The following is a 12789-nucleotide window of genomic DNA, read 5'->3' on the forward strand; positions in this document are numbered from 1 at the left end:
CTCTTTCCTGGCCATTCAGCTCTGAACTGAGCCAGACTCTCCCTTTTTATTCCCCCTCCAGGCCTGGCTGGGCCCAAAAACTCTTCTTAACCTCTTCTCTGCTGGTATATGGCCCCTCAGCCTCATCACAAGCCCATATCTTGTACATTGAATTGGTTTTTACATTTTCTAATTCTGTATAATAAAGTACTTGTTAGACACATATTCCATTTTGTTATGATTCCATTAAGAATAAAAACAATTAAAATGGTGAGTAATACAGGAGTAACTGACATCTTCAGCTTGGTACCATAAGCTAATTAAAAGCTCAGCCCATTAGGAGATTTTGTTCTTAATCATTTTCAAATATTGTATCCACTAAAGAACTCATCTTGACTTTCAGATCCCAGTTTGGGTTCTGTAGCCTGGCAGCTAGCAGAAACATCTTTTTACTCACCAACTAGGTATATCGGATGTGGAAAGCATTGGAAGACAACAAGGGAACCCCACATTGCCATTTTTTCAGTCACCTTTCAGAGTAAAATCTGTAGCCCAGTGGGCCAGGTTACCTCTATTATATTCACTGCTTGCATTATATTCTGCTTTATTATATTCAGCAGTAATGCAAGGAATGTACAGGCTTGTATCCTGTAAGACACTGGCTTCAGCATTTAGCTTGAGGCCTATGAACTTTGGCAGAGATAAATGTAGGGAACTCATAAGTTTTGGGGAACTGTAAGTAGTGTGTGTGTGTGTGTGTGTGTGTGTGTGTGTGTGTGTGTGTGTGTGTGTGTGTGTGTGTGTGTGTGTGTGTGTGTATGTGTAAGGGGGGGAATTTTGTCCATAATGACATCATCTAACCACAGAACATGAACTGACACCAGCTTCTGGAAGGTTTTGGACGGAACATCTGACCACAAGAGTGCCATGGCAATGAATTGACGTATATGATAATGGGGTGAAATCATAAACACACTAACCTATAGAAGAAGGACACCTTAACATTGGTAAGGGGATGAAATACAAATAAGGAAGAGGGGAGAAACCCCTATTGAATATGCATGAGACATGGTAACGTCAGTGTAACATGTTATAAGAGTGGCATCCTAGGGCAGTAGGGGAGAGAAATGTAGCCCTTGGAAGGGGCCAGAATGATGGCCACTGGTGAAAATGAGGAAGGTGATGGTGATGAGGAAGATAATGGCTAACATGTTCAGATGTACTTTCTGTATTATCTCTATCTACCTTCTGAGTTAGAGTGTGTGTGACTTTGCTAAATGTATTAATAAATTATTTATTTGTAAATATAAAAGAGTTCCTATAGTGTGAGTGTTGCACCTGTGCACATCGGAGTTCCCAACTATATAATACTTTTAATAGTACTGGGCCTGATCTTGGGGTGAGAACCTGTCAACCCTCAAAGCAATAAGTGGGAATTTTTATTCATAATCTATAGATCAGGCTACAGATCACACCTTAAAGTACATCTTTTCTCCCTAATATCAGTTATCAGTTTTTATACCTTGAATGAAGAAATGGATTAGCATTCATTTCACACTGGGTGGAACAAAGAATACTCAGACTTTTATTCTAAACTTTTCAATATCAAAAAATTGGCCCACAGCAAAAAAAAATAAAAAGTCTTTTTTCAGATAACCAATAAATTTTGCTCCCCTTTCATTTTAATAGAAAAAAAATCACGGAGAAAAGCAGCAGTTTGTTGATTGAAATCCCATTACTATCTATGTTGGTCTATAATTAAATTAATATTTATGGAACTATTTTTACAATGTTCACAGAAGATTTCACCAGCTAATTGACTGAAACCTACCCCCTCCCACACACAAAAACCCAGAGACTTATCCCCAGCACTGACAAATAAGAGCAACAACTTTACCAACAGCACAAGACACATTATCAGTGTCATGATCTTTGACCTTTGATACTTTCAAGAGTTGTCCCTAGGGAAATCTTCTACTGGAATGTTAATTTGTTGCTTCTCTGACCTCCTACACATGTACCACATTATTATTACAATCCACATGCTTCTCTTTTCATGCTGTCATTTTGACAATGGAACCAATGGACAATTAATTTCTAGACTAGATAGCTGTAACAAAGGGTGTGTGTCTGTAAGTGAAATCGGATTGAAAGCGATATTTTTAAAATTACAATAAAATTTCTTTTCTGCAACATGCACAGATTTCTAATTATATGCCATGCTAGGTAACAAGTGGGTGGAGAATATGTAACTATGGATCAGTGATGATTCATGATCGCAGTTCCTGCATTTCTTTCAAACATTTTCACAGCTTATCCTTGAAACACAAATTTGCCTCTGAACAGCGTCTAGGCAGATATATCACCTGAGTTTTCCTAGTCTTCATCATAGCTCTTTCATGTGCCAGATGTTTGTTTCATCTTAAGAATGATCACAAAGATTATTAGGACTGCCTGTGTTTCAACGATGCTAAAACACGGAGAAGGAAACGCTAACAACTCTCCAGCACCAACACTGTTAAAGTGGGAGTTGTTATCGCAGGTCAGAGGCTGTGACTACACTTGAGACTCCTTGCAGCTTGCACTGTTTGAATGCAATAGTGCAGTGCTTTCATTTTAGCCACCCTGATTCTGTTGCACACCATGCATTCGGTCTGCGAACAGTCATAGGTGCTGGAAGTAGGGGTGTTGGTAGTGTTACTGCAAACCCTAGCTTGAAGTAGTAATAACAACAAAAATGCATGGTTTCCGCCTTCAGCACTGCCTTTGTAAACATTGTTCCAGAACCGCTGCACACAGTACTCCCTGAAAGCCTGAGGAGTGTTGCCCTTGTTTCACAATGGATGACACAGTTCCTTGGAGCAGACACATGATACCTTTCATATACAGTGTGCATATGCCCCTTTCAAAAGAGGATGGAGAGAGCACATCCATAACCCTGTCTCCCTTCCTCAACAACTTGCACAATGGGAGGGGCGCACAGTAGGTGAAGCTGACTGCATCATTCTTAAGACACCACTCCAGTGCACAACTGCTCCTCATTGGGCCTGCCTCAGGCAAAATCCCTCTTGGCATTTCCACTTTGACTATGAACTTCTGCAACAGCCATTACTCAGGGCAAGGCCTAAGCCAGCTATGTCAAAGGGGGCAATTTTGTGAAAGTATTTTTGAATTTTTTTTTTTTTACTTTTTTTAAAAAGTTTGACAGACATTTTTGATTGAAAAACGGGGTAAACATTTCATAGATTCATAGATTCATAGATTCTAGGACTGGAAGGGACCTCGAGAGGTCATCGAGTCCAGTCCCCTGCCCACATGGCAGGACCAAATACTGTCTAGACCATCCCTGATAGACATTTATCTAACCTACTCTTAAATATCTCCAGAGATGGAGATTCCACAACCTCCCTAGGCAATTTATTCCAGTGTTTAACCACCCTGACAGTTAGGAACTTTTTCCTAATGTCCAACCTAGACCTCCCTTGCTGCAGTTTAAGTTTGACAACATTCATGAAAATGTTGTCAAACTTCCCCCTCCTCCCAATTTCCCCCATCCCAAAAATGTCAAGATTTGAAAAATTGTGCATGTCTAACTACATACAAGCTGGCCCAGGGAGAAATATACTCCCTTATGATTTTTAGCCTGTTGTTAGGGCTGGGCTGTTCCCTGGGATGCAGGGAACCCCAGTTCAACTTCCCCCTCTCCCTGCTGGGAACAAGGGATTTCAATATGGGTTTTCCACTTCTAAAGTAACTGCCCTAACCACAGGGCTATTCTGATGTCTCTCTTGTTGAAGCCATTCCATTGTATATTAATTAATTAAATATGCATTGGACCAGAAAGAGAATGATTTTATAATGCAGTGATGAGGATATTCACCTGAGATGTGGGAAAACCACATTCAATTTCTTTTCCTCATCTCAGGCAGAGAGAAGACTTGACTCAGGGTCTCCCATGTGTCAGGTTGGTACCCCAACCACTGAGCTAAAGGCAGGTCACAGCCTCCCCCTCTCTATCTGTTCAGTGTGGTGTGAAGCGTGCTATGTGAAGACCTACCAGATTGGGCCCGGCAGGTAAGATAGGCAGGGGAATGCATAGCTTCACCTGATTTGAGGATCCATGTGAGATAGGGCACATAAAATGAGGCATTGTGCACATGCCCAGCAGCTGAAACTTAAGCACCTTTGGAGACTTTTACAACAAAAATTCAGGCATCAAGGGATTTTAAGTGCCTGCAAATTTAGGGAGAAGTGGTTTTGAGGATCTCAATGGCACCTAAATACTCAATGGCACCTAAATACTAGACTTAGGAACCTAACTCCTACTTTAGACACCTAAGTCCTTTTGTGAATCTGGGCCTTAGTTTTTTATTTAAGAGTTGGTGTGGGTGGTAGACTTACTTTTTTGCTATTTTCCATGAGCATTTGCTGCTCAAATACAGTTTTCAATAAACATGTTTTTATACATAATAAAATGATCACGTGAAGCCATTCAATGTAATGAAATACTCCAACTCTGAGTTCCAGCCATACAATTTATGGTAAGCTTTTCAAATTTTTTTTGTTTATTTTTAAGGTTAAGGAAAAGTAGTCTCCAGGACTGGGTGAGAATATCACTTTTTGGCAATATCTATTTACATCTTTGAACTGCCTATTTAAAGTGAATCCTAAATTTAAAATATACTGAGAAAAGTTGCTTTGGAATTGTCATTACACAGGGAAAATTATGGGAATTAAGCTCATAACTTAATTTAAGATGTGGACCATCATTAAAATTAAAAATTCCTTTTAATGTATCTTTGTTCCAGAATAGAAAGAATCTAAAGTGATTTTTTTAGAAAAAAGTAAAATACCTTTTCATGCCTTTTTTAAGATCCCTAAGATGAAGGGAAAGGTTTCCTAAGGGACACAATGTATGAGTAAAGGGCACTCAGATGACTGAGTTCAAGTTACCTGGCTAGGGCAATAAAAGGTAGTTGCTGAAGAGTGACAAGAATGCCAGGCTCTTTTTGCACTTCTTGAAGAAACCTCAAATTAATTTATCTCAGTTACCCACATGGCTAACAGTAGGCTTTTTGAATGGCAAATTATTTAGGGCCAGATTTGTAAAAGTACTTAAGTTCTTAAAGAGGCAAGCAGGTGCTTCTGGAATTTTCAAAAGGCTCAAGCACCTTAGGCACTTTTGAAAATTGCTTTAGCGTGCTTTTTAATTGCCATCTTGTCTTGGAGCTCTGTAGCTCATTTTCAAGATGTTCAGCCAACTAAACAATTTGGGGTACTCATCTCTACCCAACAAATACATTCTACCCACTCACCCCTATCCTTCCTATAATTCTTCAGCTGTAATCCCACCACTGCTTCCCTGTGCCTCTCAAAAGTAAGCAGGCAGAATCCCTCATCAGGTGACAGAGCCCCCTGTTTCTCCTTTCATTGTTGATCACAGGCCCTTACCTGCTGTCTCTTTGTAATCGCTGACAGGCCAGCTCCTCACTCACCCCTTTTCTGCTTTCTTCTCCTTGGACTCCTGCTGCTGCTCTTGAGGTGGGGTGGAGCTCTGCACTGAGGCTGCTTAGACTTTTGGCGGCTAAAGTTCTTTGGTCCCAAGGGGAGTGGAAAGGTAGGTTGTGAGCATGTGCAGCTCTCATCACTGCTCTATACTTCCCATGGAGGGAGGAACTAGGGACTTGACCTCTACCTGCCCTGCCTGATCACTGTTGCCATCCCTGTGGGAGCAGCACTGGTATTGGTGCAAAGGTGGGGAATTTAAAGGAAAATGCTAGAGCTGGGAAATTTTTTTTGACAAATAGTTTATTCACTGAAAAATGCAGTTTGAGGTTGACTGAAACTATTTGAGAATTCGGGGTATAGTTTCAACCAAAAGTTTAAAAAAAAAAACAAAAAACAAAATGTTTTGATTTAATGAAATGTTTTGACTTCTTCATTTTGAAACAATGTTTCATTTTGAAGGTTAGCTGCAGCATGGGGCATGGGTCACTTGCAGGTTAAAATTAGTGTAAATGGTGCATTCTCTGTAACTTGAAGTCTTTAAACCAGTATTTGAGGACTTCAGTAACTCAGTCAGAGGTTAGGGGTCTATTACAGGAGTGGGTGGATGAGGTTCTGTTGCCTGCAATGTGCAGGAGGCCAGACTAGATGATCATGAAGGTCTCTTCTGGCCTTAAAGTCTATGAGACTTAGTTTAAAAACAAGAAAGGGTAAAAAACAAAATGAAAACCCCAGAAAAAAATATATCATGCCAGAGATCTCATGCTTTTGGTACCAAAACATCCTTAGAATTTCTAAATATTATGGATGACAATTTCCTAACTCAAAAAGTGTCCATCATGGGGAAATTCTATATTAGATGTCCTCTTGACAGATAAAGAAGAAGTGATCACAGAACAAAAAAGTAGTGGTAGCTTAGATACAAAAGATCATGATGTGGTTACATTTGTAATGTGCAAACGGAATAAAGTCCAAACCAGTCATATATATATACACATACTTTGTGCACAAAGCTGAAAACAATTATGAGCCAAATCAGCTGGAAGGAAGAATTTAAACAGAAAAATGTGAATGCTAATTGAGAATAGTTTAAAAACTCTTTACCAGATGTCCAAAAAGTTACAATCACACGATCAAAGAGCAGGCGCACTGATTTAAACTGATCTGATTTAGAGGGGAACTGAAGGCAGCTATAACAAATTAAAAAACAATATATAACAAATGGAAGAAAAGGAAAGTCAATAGTAATGAATATAAATTAAAAACCAGGAATTGTGGAAAACTGATAAGGGAAACCAAAGGACAGAAGGAGAAATCTATGACCAGCAGAGTTAAGGACAACAAAAAGGAGGGGGTTGTCTTTTTAAGAATCCTAACAATGGTATTAGTTCATTACTAGATGGAAATGGTAGAATTATTAACAATAATGCCAAAAAACCGAAAGTGTTCAATAAATATTTCTGTTGTGTATTTGGGGAAAAATTATATAGTCTCATCATATGATAGTGATAACACTCTATCCATTTGATCCTCCATCTCTGGAGGATGTTAAATAGAAGCTACTAAAGTTAAACATTTTTTGAATCAATAGGTCCAAATGACTTGCATTCAGGAGTTTTAAAAGAGCTGGTTGAGGGGCTCTCACTAGACTGTTAATGTTGATTTTCAATAAGTCTTTAAAAAACAGGGAAGTTCCAAGAGATTGGAAGAAAGATAATGTTGTGCCAATATTTAACAAGGGTACATGGGATTACCTGGTTAATTATAGTCCTATCAGTCTGACATTGCTCCCCAGCAAGATAATGGAGGATTTATACAGGACTCTATTAATAAAGAATTAAAGGAGGATAATATAATTAGTGTTAATCAACATGGGTTTATGGAAAATATATCCTGTCAAACTAACTTGATATTTTTTTGATGAGACTACAAGTTTGATTATGTTAATATTGTTGATGTAATTTACTTAGATTTCAGTAAGGCATTTGACTTGGTACCACATGACATTGATTAAAAAACAGGACAATACAAAATTAACACAGCACAAATTAATTGGATTAAAAACTGGCTAACTGATAGGTCTCAAAATGTAATTGTAAACAATGAACCATCAAGTGGGTGTGCGTCTAGTGTGGTCCCGCAGGGATCAGTTCTTGGCCCTACACTGGTTAACATTTTTATCAATGGTCTGGAAGAAAACAAAATCATCACTGAAAGTTTGCAGATGACACAGATTAGCAGAAAGATAAATAATGAAGAGGACAGATCTTTGATACAAAGAGATCACGATCCCTTAGTAAGCTCAACATAAGCAAACAATGTGTGTTTTAATATGACTACATGTAAATGTGTACATCTAGGAACAAAGATGTAGGCCATAACCTACATACTTACAGGATGGGGGATTGTATCCTGAGAAGCAGTGACTCTGAAAAGGATTTGGGGTCATGGTGGATACTCAGCTGAACATGAGCTCCGAGAGCAATGCTGTGGCCAAAAGGACTAATATGATCCTTGATTGTACAAACAGGGAAATCTCAAATAATAGTAGAAAGTCATTTTACCTCTGTATTTGGCCCTGGTGCAACCACTGCACTGTGTCCATTTCTGGTGTACACAATTCAAGAAGGATATTGATAAATTGGAGAGTGTTCAGAGAATAACCACAAGAATAATTAAAGCATTAGAAAACATACTTTAAAGTGATAGATTGAGCTCCTTGAGTCTATTTAGCTTAACAAAGAGGTTAAGGGGTCACTTGATGACAGTCTATAAGTACATACTTGAGGAACTAATATTTGATAATTGGCTCTTCAATCTAGCAGACAAAGGTATAACAAAATCCTATGGCTGGAAGTTAAATCTAGACAAATTCAGACTGGAAATAAAATGTAAATTTTTACAGTGAAAGTAATTAACAATTAGAACAATTTACTAAGAGTCATGGTGGATTCTCTATCACTGGCTCTTTTTTTTTCCTTTTAAAAATGTGCTCTAATTCAAAAGGAATTATTGTGGGGAAGTTCTATGACCTGTGTTAGACAGGGGGTCACACTAGATCACAATGGTCCCTTCTGGTCTTAGAACCTATGAAATGTTTGATCCAAAATTATTTATTTTTGGCAAGAAAAATGAAAATATTTCTGCTTTGGGTCCATTAGAAAGGAAAACTTTTTGGGTGGCTGAAACCAAAAAATCAATTGTTTGCTCTGCTCTACTGTAGACACAGCCCAAATCATCCAGTTTCTTGAGTTACAGGACACCTGATAGCAACATTCAGAATTATAGAGTTTGAAACGAAAGTGATCAGTCTCTCTTTTGCCCTCCTCCACCATCCATGTTGCATAATACAAGAGCAAAAAGTCACTTAATGAAGCAAGTGACTGATAAATTTAAAACAAGGAACTGTAACTTTGCACACTGTAATTAAACCTATTTAATTCATTAGCACAAGAGGGCATACTCATTTTTTAAAGGACTGTATAATTTCATGACCATTTGTTATATGTAGTAAGAGAGTAATCGAACTGCATGATTCAGTGTATGTACTGATCATGGAATGTCATCAAGAAGGAATTTTACACTTCTCGTACAGCACTGCACAATTACGTAGTGCATTATAAGTAATTCTTCTGATTGAAAACATAAGGAATGGTCACAGACTTGAAGGACCCATGTATTGCAGACCCATGTTTTGGGGATTTAGGATACATTTTGCTTTAAAATTAAATATTTTTAAAAAAATAACACTCTAAACACTGTAGAGATGGGAAAAGCTCCACCACACACATACACATAGCCTCAAAAGTGGGGAGCTTTTGTCTGGGCAAGCAGGGGAAAGAAAACCCATGGCTCCTTAAAGCATTGCACCACTCCTCCTCATGGGCACTCAGTTTCCCAGAAGCACTATTCTGCACCAGGAAGAAAAAGTTCCCCCTTCCTCCCCTTGTGATAAGAACAGGACCAGGTTTGGGGGCTTTGATGTGGCTATCACGTTGGTCACCTTTCTGGGGATAGGAAGGAATTTATCCCTCATTGCCAGACTGGCCTGGGTGGGGTGGGGTTTTTCACCAGGGACCCAATGGGTAGTTGTAAAATTCATTTTGTCACAATTTGGCAGGTGCACATGGCAGTAATCAATCAGTAGGGATTCTGGTTCCCCAGTAAACCGGAACTGGAAGCAAATTAGGAGAAGGCATGTTGTAAAGTAGGTGGGGAATGGCATAGGGGCTCCTAATGTCTGATACAGTGAAGAGACAACCCCTCTACCCACCCCCTTACTCCTCATACAAGGGGAAGGCAGGGGAGTCCCAGCAACAGTGCAGTTACCAGGTTTATGGGGTGGGGACCTGACAGCAGCCCCCTACCAAGTGGAATGGATTACAAAGGATGGATGACTTGCCCTGGACTAGTTATTGCTGGATAGTTCCCAGATGTGTTTCTTAATAAAGTTGTGGCCTTTTTAAACCACATTCCTGGTGTCTTGTCTTTTTTCATGCTGCGTCTGGGACAATGACAACCACTCTTATTTCTGTTCAGACAAACCATATTTCCATTTAATTACTAGGATGTTTACCAGTTACAGTATATACCAGACTTTAAACAAGACGAAGAGGAATGGAAAAATAGCCAGCCTCTTTGGAAAGCTCAACATTTCAAGCTAACTGTGCCAATTTCCAGACCAACTATTTAACATTTGTTCCCTGGTCTGCTTCACATCATTTCAGAACTTTGGTTGCTGTAATAGCACTATGCAGCTTTTACATTCACACTGTGCACACTCTGTTCCTTATGAGAACCTGCATTTTATTTTTGTCCATGAAAAAGGTTATTGTATAATTGTTGAATTATAGGAATAATTAAGAAAAATTCAAGTCTTTCCCCAGCACAGATGGTAAGGTCTCACAATTGATTAAAATATATTATCTATAAAAAGCGGCATGTCATTAAAAATTATGCCTCAGAACATGTGAAAGGTTTATTCTTTTGTAATTATTTATATTTGCAAAATAGTATTTATTAAATATCTATAAGAGATGACATTTCACAATGTGAATGCCTTTTGTACTTTAAAAAAAATTTCTATTTCATATATACTTACAGGCAGGACTTTCTTTCTTTAATATATTTTGCTCATCTAGTATATGGAAAGTTTATTTCCTTTTCCAAGTGAGCACTTTCTTTTAATTGAAAAGCTCAAATGAAACTCTAGGTACTAATGGTTATAGAGACAAATATGCTGGAATCAAAGTACATATAAAGCGCATTTCAAAGTAAAGCTTCTGGTTTGACATTGACAGTTCAAATGAAATACCAAAATTAATTCTGTGGTTTCAGTCTTAAAGTGTTGTTAACATACCTATCAGAAAATAAGCAGGGAAAATAAAGAAAAAACAAAAACAGAACCATAGTGTAAAAGGAGAAGAGAAAAAACATAGCAGTGACGTTTCTGAAAAATGGGAAAGGGAAACTGGTCAATCTTTGTGTCTGGGTGAAGGGTAGTTAAATGATGTATAACATTTGTTTATTATTACTTTTTATTATTTTTTTCCAAATTTAACAAACATACCAAAATACCAGATTCACCATAATTCACAAAGTAAATAAAGAGGGTTAGGCTAAAGGAAAGTGAGGAGAAGCAACATATCTATCTACAGACATTAGTTTCATTTCTAAACTATTTCAAGTCTATGTTCTCCCAAGTCCTGATCCAAAGCATTTAATGGGATTACTCACGTGCTTAAAATTAAGCATGTGCTTAACTGCTATGCTCTGTCATGGCCTTAGACGTTAATCTTAGGGCATGGCTACACTTGCAGATGTAGAGTGCTGGGAGTTAAACAAGCCTTCAGAGACTGCAGCAGGGAAAACACTGCCGTGTGTTTACACTGTCAGATTCAAGCGCATTTACATGGCCACATTAGCAGCTCTTGCAATGCCACAAAGAGCAGTGCATTGTGGTAGCTATCTCAGCGTTCAAGTGGCTGCAACGTGCTTTTCAAATGAGAGGGGCGGAGGGAGTGCGGGGGGAGAAAGAGTTGGTTTTTGGGGTGCTGAGAGTGTGTCAGTATGCTGTCTTTTAAGTTCAGACAGCAGCAGACTCCCCTTCCCCCCGCTCTCTCTCTCACACACTCACAGCAAGCAGCATTCCACAGTAATGGTTGCTTTGTCCCAGAGCAGATAAGATTGCGGGCTGTCAGAAACGGAGCTTTGAAAGGGGATATCCGCATTCCTACAGCCGAGTTCAAAACAATGACAAGAGGGACCACTTGACTTCAGGGGATTATGGGATGTTTCCGGAGGCCGATCACAGTGCAGTAATGCAAACACCTCGTTCACACTGATGCCTGGGCGTTTCAGCTGGGGCGCAGCAAGCATTATGCTTCTCGTGGAGGTGGATTACCCGAAGCGCTCTAGCTGCAGAATCCAGGCGCTCTAAGTGCCTTGCCAATGTGGACGGGTCAAGAGTTAGGATGCCTGGGGCTGCTTTAATGCACTCTAACTTGCAAGTGTAGCCAAGCCCTTACTGCAAGTGACGTTAATGTGGAATTTTGCCACTTACATCAATAGGAACAGTCTTTAGAAGTAGGAATTCTGTTCTTCCCCTAAATACAGCTTTGGAGGCAGGCAGACTCCCTACTCTATCCCAGAAACAGGATATATATATATATATATTATATTGTGATAGACCCAGGCCCGTTGGGTACAGCAGAGTAGTCCTGTTGGTATCCAGGAAGTGAAAGGACCTCCCCCCAGCCTAAGGGGAGGATCCACAGGTCTGTGATACCAAATAAATACGGGGGACAACTAATGAAAAAAACAGGAACGGGAGTGAGGTCATAGGGCTAAACAAAGGGAACCTGATGGGGACACCGAGCAGAGAACCCCGGAGAGTGCCCACTGCTCCTCAAAGGCGTCAAGGGAGCCAGCGGACTCCGCCCAGAGGAACTCTGCCCGGATGCGTAAACGGACGGAGGAGGGGAAATAGGCCCCACAGTCGCAGGAAATCCCGTCGGCCAACCTCCTCTCCCTGAGTACAGCAGAGTAGTCCTATTGAGTACCGCCCGCCCATTGCTGAAAGCCCCTCCTCCAGCCTAAGGAAGGGCTACTAAACCCGGAACTCAACTGAGTTTGTGGGACAACAAAGGTAACAACAGGAACAGGTGTGTGGGTCAAAGGGCCAAAACTAAGGAACCAGAAGGGGACACCGAGCAGAGAACCCCGGACAGTGCCCACTGCTCCTCAAACACGTCGAGAGAGCCGGTGGACGCCGCCCAGAGGAACTCTGCCCGGATACGTGAACGG

The sequence above is a fragment of the Terrapene carolina genome, unplaced genomic scaffold, assembly GCF_002925995.2.
Source record: "Terrapene carolina triunguis isolate 2854851 unplaced genomic scaffold, T_m_triunguis-2.0 Scaffold113, whole genome shotgun sequence".
In the NCBI taxonomy this organism is placed as follows: Eukaryota; Metazoa; Chordata; order Testudines; family Emydidae; genus Terrapene; species Terrapene triunguis.